The sequence below is a fragment of the Scomber japonicus genome, chromosome 5 (genome assembly GCF_027409825.1).
Source record: "Scomber japonicus isolate fScoJap1 chromosome 5, fScoJap1.pri, whole genome shotgun sequence".
Classification (NCBI taxonomy): Eukaryota; Metazoa; Chordata; class Actinopteri; order Scombriformes; family Scombridae; genus Scomber; species Scomber japonicus.
In genome coordinates, this window is record NC_070582.1 from 5,413,072 (window position 1) to 5,419,071 (window position 6,000).

Below are 6,000 nucleotides of genomic sequence, written 5' to 3' on the forward strand. Positions count from 1 at the left end.
AAGGAAAGAAGGACAGAGGAAAGAAGGAAGGGAGGAAGGTAGGGGGAGGAAAGAAAGAGAGAGGAAGGAAGGAACAATCAAAATACATGAGGTCAATTTGACCCGGGAGGACAACAGGAGGGTTAAAACATCTTTATTTTCCCTCCCTAAAGATCCTCATGTGTGAGGGCAGCAGTGGAAAATACAAAACTAAAGAAACTGTGAAAAGATGTGAAGATATGTTTCTATCAGAAGGGCAACTCTTCCATTTTCACAAAAAGTCACATTTTACATATAGTTGATGGACAAACCTCAGAGATCCACTCTTAAAATAGAAGGACATCACTCTTGATGAGATTTAAATTACACGATCAATCATCAGTTATCTACGTTGATAGATGATGATGATGATTCATTTTCTATCGATTGACAATGAGATTAAAAGCTCGTAATTACATCATCTCATAATGACAAGATGCAGGTTCTTATATATGAGCTCCGATTACACGAAAAAACATCTATATTTATATATGAATAAAAGCTATTTAAATAAAGATATCTTTCCTTCCTTCCTTCCTTCCTTCCTTTCCTTCCTCCCTGCCTTCTTTCTTCCCTTCCACTTTTCCTTTCTCCCTCCCTTGTTCCTTATTTCCTCCGTCCTTCCTTCCTTTCCTTCCTTCCATCTGTTCTTCCTCCCTCCCTCCTTCTCTCCTCCTTTCCTTTTTTCCTTCCTCCATCCCCCTTTCTTCTTCCTTCTTTCCTTCTTTCTTCCCTTCCTCCCTCCCTCCTTCTCTCTTTCTTTCCTCCCCCTACCCTCCTTCTCTCTTACTTTCCTCCCCCTACCTTCCTTCCTTCCTCCCTCCTTCCTTCCCTTCCTTCCTTCCTTCCATCCTTCCATCCTTCTTTCCTTCCTTCCTTTCCATCCGTTCACTCACATGCACACACATCATCAATCAATCAATCAATCTTCATTTGTATAGCGCCCAAATCACAACAGAGTCATCTTAAGGCACTTTCCACATAGAGCAGCTTCTAAACCGAACTCTTCAGGTTTTAACTTTAAAGAGACCCAACATTCCCATATGAGACACAGTGGCGTGAAAAAACTCCCTTTTAACAGGAAGAACCCTCAGAACCAGACTCAGAAGTGGGAGAATATCTGCCTCGACCGGTTGGGGTAGAGAGGAGAGAAAGGAAGGATAGAGGAGAGAAAGGAAGGATAGAGGAGAGAAAGGAAGGATAGAGGAGAGAGGAACACAGACTGTGTCGAGCTTGTAGTTCTCATACGAGCCACCGGAGGGCAGCGTTTCCTCCCCTTCCTCCTCCTCTTTCCTCTCCTCCTCTTCCTCTTCCTCCTCATCCTCATCCTCCTCCTCCTCCTCCTCCTCCTCCTCCTCCTCTTCCCTCTCCTCCTCCTCCTCCTCCTCTTCCCTCTCCTCCTCCCTCTCCTCCTCTTCCTCTTCCTCCTCCTCCTCCTCTTCCCTCTCCTCCTCCTCCTTCCCTTCACTTCCTGTCCTTATTTTCTCTCCCCACCTCTCCATTCACCCCCTCATATCTATCTCTAACCTGATTCTCCTCCTCTTCCTCTTCCCTCTCCTCCTCCTCCTCTTCCTCCATAAAATAAAGTTTAAGCACAAATTTAAAAACAGATTCAGACTTAAAGAGTTAAAAGCCACAGTGTCTCCACATGTTGAATATTCTCACTTTCAGACTCTTGTGTCGAGCTTGTAGTTCTCATACGAGCCACCGGAGGGCAGCGTTTATCCACAGTTCACAGATCGTCACCTCCTCTCATCATCAGGTTTCATCGCTGATCAGCAGAGAAACAAACTTCTTCCTCCTGCAGAGTTTTCAGCTGTAGTCCAGATGGATCTCAGTTCAGGCTGTCAGAGCTGATCTCATGACGTCTGACAGGGAAACATCTGTGTGCACAGGTTGAGCTGCAGGTGGCACCTCCTCAAAACCTCTGAATGAGCCAACTTTAATAAAAGATTCAAAATGAAGTTCCTGTAATGAGTTGATTCAGTTTTAAAGTTTTATTTCTTTCAGTTTTCAGTAGTTTGCATCAGACCTGAAAATAGTTCGAGGTCATTTTTAAAGTAGTTTGGTCACATGATCTCACTGAAATGACAAGAAACTAAAGAGTGAGACAGATCACATTAGACAGCATGAGAAACACACATCAAATCAAGTAAATCACTGAATAATTTAAAAACTCACCATAAGTGATGTACCTAAAATAGAAACAATAAACTCTTAATTTAACCCTACACTTTATGTCAAAAACACAATCAATATCTCAGAAAACTATCAAATATGACCTGTATTCATAGGTTTCACAGCTTATTTACTTTGTGTTTACTGCTAATTAACCCTCCTGTTGTCCTCAGGTCAAGGAAAGACAGCAGGAAGGAAGGAAGGGAAGGATCCGTCCTTCCCTTCCTTCCTTCCTTCCTTCCTTCCTTCCTCCTTCCTTCCCTCCTTCCTTCCTTCTTTCCTCCAATTTGATCTTATGTGGGCTGGATCATTTAAAAGGAAGGAAGGAAGGAAGGATTGAAGGAAGGAAGGGAGTAGGGGAGGGGGGAGTAAGGAGAGAAGGAAAGGAGGAAGGTAGGAAAGAAGTGAGGAAAGAAGGAAGGAAGGAAAGGAGATGGGGAGGGGGGAGTAAGGAGAGAAGGAAAGGAGGAAGGAAAGAAAGAAGAAAGGGAGGGAGGAAGGAAAGGAGTAGGGAGGAAGGAAAGGAGAGAAGGAAAGGGGGAAGGAAAGAAAGAAGAAAGGGAGGAAGGAAAGGAGTAGGGAGGAAGGAAAGGAGTAAGGAGGGAGGGAGGGAGGGAAAAGAGGAAGGAAGTAAGGAGAGAAGGAAGGCAGGAAGTAAGGAAGGAGGAGAAGAACGAAGGAAAAATTAAAGAAAGAGGGAGGAAGGAAGGAAAGCAGTAAAGAGAGTTGGGGTCAATTTGACCCGGGGAGGACGACAGGACGGTTAATACCTGAAAAACAAAGAGAAGAAAGTTTGAAACCTTTCTCAGAAGTAGTAAAACTGTTACCGAGGTAACTGGGAGTTTAGTTTTAGTTTAGTTAATATTTCTGTCAAACATCTGACTAACCTCTCTTCTCTCGCTCCCTGTCGTCCCTCAGAGATGACGACGACATCAACGACGTGGCGTCCATGGCCGGCGTCAACCTCAACGAGGAGAACGCCCGTATCCTAGCGACCAGCTCGGAGCTCGTCGGCACCAAGATCCGCTCCTGTAAGGACGAGTCGTTCCTGCCGACGGGCCTGCTGCACCGCCGCATCATGGACACAGGTACGCTCACCTGTGTGTGTGTGTGTGTGTGTGTGTCTCTGTCTGTCTGTGTGTGTGTGTGTCTGTGTGTGTGTGTGTGTGTGTCTCTGTCTGTGTGTGTGTGTCTCTGTCTGTGTGTGTGTGTCTCTGTCTGTGTGTGTGTGTCTCTGTCTGTCTGTCTGTGTGTGTGTGTGTGTGTGTGTGTGTGTGTGTGTCTCTGTCTGTGTTTGTGTGTGTGTCTCTGTCTCTCTGTCTGTGTGTGTGTGTGTGTGTGTGTGTGTGTGTCTCTCTGTCTGTGTGTGTGTGTCTCTCTGTGTGTGTCTCTCTGTCTCTGTGTGTGTGTCTCTCTCTCTGTGTGTGTGTGTGTGTGTGTGTGTGTGTGTGTGTGTGTGTCTCTCTCTCTGTTTGTGTGTGTGTGTGTCTGTGTGTGTGTGTGTGTGTGTGTGTGTGTCTCTCTCTCTGTTTGTGTGTGTGTGTGTGTGTGTGTGTGTGTGAACAGATTGTCATATTTCCATTATATTTCCCAGATGTGTTTTCCATCATTTGAACTTCGACTGCTGCTTTCTTTTTAATGACGTCATCTCGTTGCGTCTTCTTCTTCTTCTTCTTCTTCTTCTTCTTCTTCTTCTTCTATGGTGGTTTAACAGCACCAAGTGGAGAACTCGAGCCTCCAGCTGTTTATCTCCTAATATCCAACAATAACAATAAGAGTGACGGCTGGAAAATAGCATTAAATTTCAATTTCCTGTTTAACTATTTAATCTGAGGTAATAAATCTGTTGTTCTCACGCTAAATTTCTATTACTCCAGTACTTAAATTAATGCTGTGCAGATATAAACAGTTTATTATTGTTGTTACTATCTGACATCAGCACATTTTAATTTACCGGGCATGTACGGAGGCTGAAATGTGACAAGAAGCTGCTACAGTAGCAGCCGTGGTTAAAGAATGAAATTAAAAAACTTGACTTGATAAACCATATTTGGTGTCACACTTTCTTTCATCCTTCAGCTTCTACAAGTCGAGGCTTTCTCTTAATACCTGAAAAATAAAAACTAAACTAAAACTACTAAATCACTTGTTGAACTCACTAAAACTAAACTGAAATTAAAAAAAAAGAGCAAACTCAAAAACTAAATAAAAATAAAAACTAAAGAACATTTCTAAACTATAATAACCTTGCACTGCACGTTGTTTGATTGCGTCACACGCCACTATTCGGCCTTGCTTTTAACTCACTCCACCGAAGGCAGAATGTGGCTTTTTTTTACAATATTCAGTTACCAAATATTCGGTGCATCCCTAATAAATAATGAATAATAAATAAATACTTTATTTTAGGATAGGGACAATGCACATTAATGAACATCGATATTTAAACATCTCTGTCAACATGCTGGATTATAGCAAAGCTGCTGATTTGCATCCGTAGTCCCTTTTACTAGTAAATAAATAAAAATAATATCTCATATGAACTCCTTAAATCTCCAAAGAGTCTCTGAGAGCTTCAGTTTGATTAAATAAAGGAAATTAAACCACATTCAGCAGCAGTGATCCGTCAGGTTTAAGTGGATACTTGTTCTGCTGCTTCTATCGTCTCTATTTTTAATATTTGCAGTGGCAGGGGAAAAAAAAACCCCTCTTGTTTATAAATGTCTGTTCAACTCTTGACTGTGAGTACACTAAATCCCCTCGGAGCACTCCAGCCCATTTTTAGTTTCAGAGTCTAAAATTAGTCCAAGGACAAAAGTCGAGCCCGTCAGGTGCTGCAGAGGGTAAAACATCCACCCTAAAAATAAAAAAGGCACACAACAAGAGTCCAGTTATTCCCATAGACTGTATAAAAGAAATGGACGTAACATCCGTGACGTCACCCATTGGTTTGTGGACTGCTGCTAGGAAGCCAATAGTTTCGGATCTAGGCAGCGCCATCTTGAAAATTTCAGGTGCATGCTGGGGAAAAATAAAAACATGGCTTCTACTTATATCGGCATGAGGCGGAGCCATGAGCGGAGCGGGGGAGGTTGCTATGGTTGCGAGGGCTGGATCTCGAGGACATTGGTCAATCAACCTGTCAATCATGACGTAGCCACGCCCCTAATGCATACCCTGCTTTATCGTCACATATAAAATCAGGGAGGCCAAAATGTCCCAAATGAACATCATACTGCATTGAAGAAGGCTTTTAAACTAGCGATTGAGACCATAAACACACATTTTGAAAACGTTTACTGAGGTTAGAAATCAAGTGAGAAGTTGGTGAATTCTCCATTGACTTGTATAGAGATGGTCGCCCCCTGGTGGCCTTTTGATAGAATGCAGTTCTAAGTTACTTCCTGGTTGGCCTTGTTTCAGAGGACCAGAACTCCCCTCCTGGTTATTCCTCAGGTGGAAATGTTTCAGTGAGTTTTACGTTCTCTCTCTCGTCTCCTTTTTGTAGCTAAGAAGCTCGGTGTGACCGAGGTGCCGCTGGATGTGGTGAACTTCATCTCTCACGCCACCCAGTCCAGACTCCGCACGCTGCTGGAGAAGGTCTTTCAGCGGTCGCTCAACACCGCACAGACGGCGGAAAGGCAAGAAGAAAACACACACACACACACACACACACACACACACACACACACACACACACACACACACACACACACACTGATTTAGGGTCACAACTAATGATCTGTTAATATGTTGATTAATACAATTATTCTTCCTCTTCCTCCTCCTCCTCTTCCTCCTCCT

General features: G+C 43.4%; 1 pseudogene; it reads left to right on the forward strand.

Moving 5' to 3' along the window:
- LOC128359044 (transcription initiation factor TFIID subunit 4-like) overlaps positions 1–6,000 on the forward strand; it is a 29,114-nt pseudogene that overhangs the window by 22,115 nt on the left and 999 nt on the right.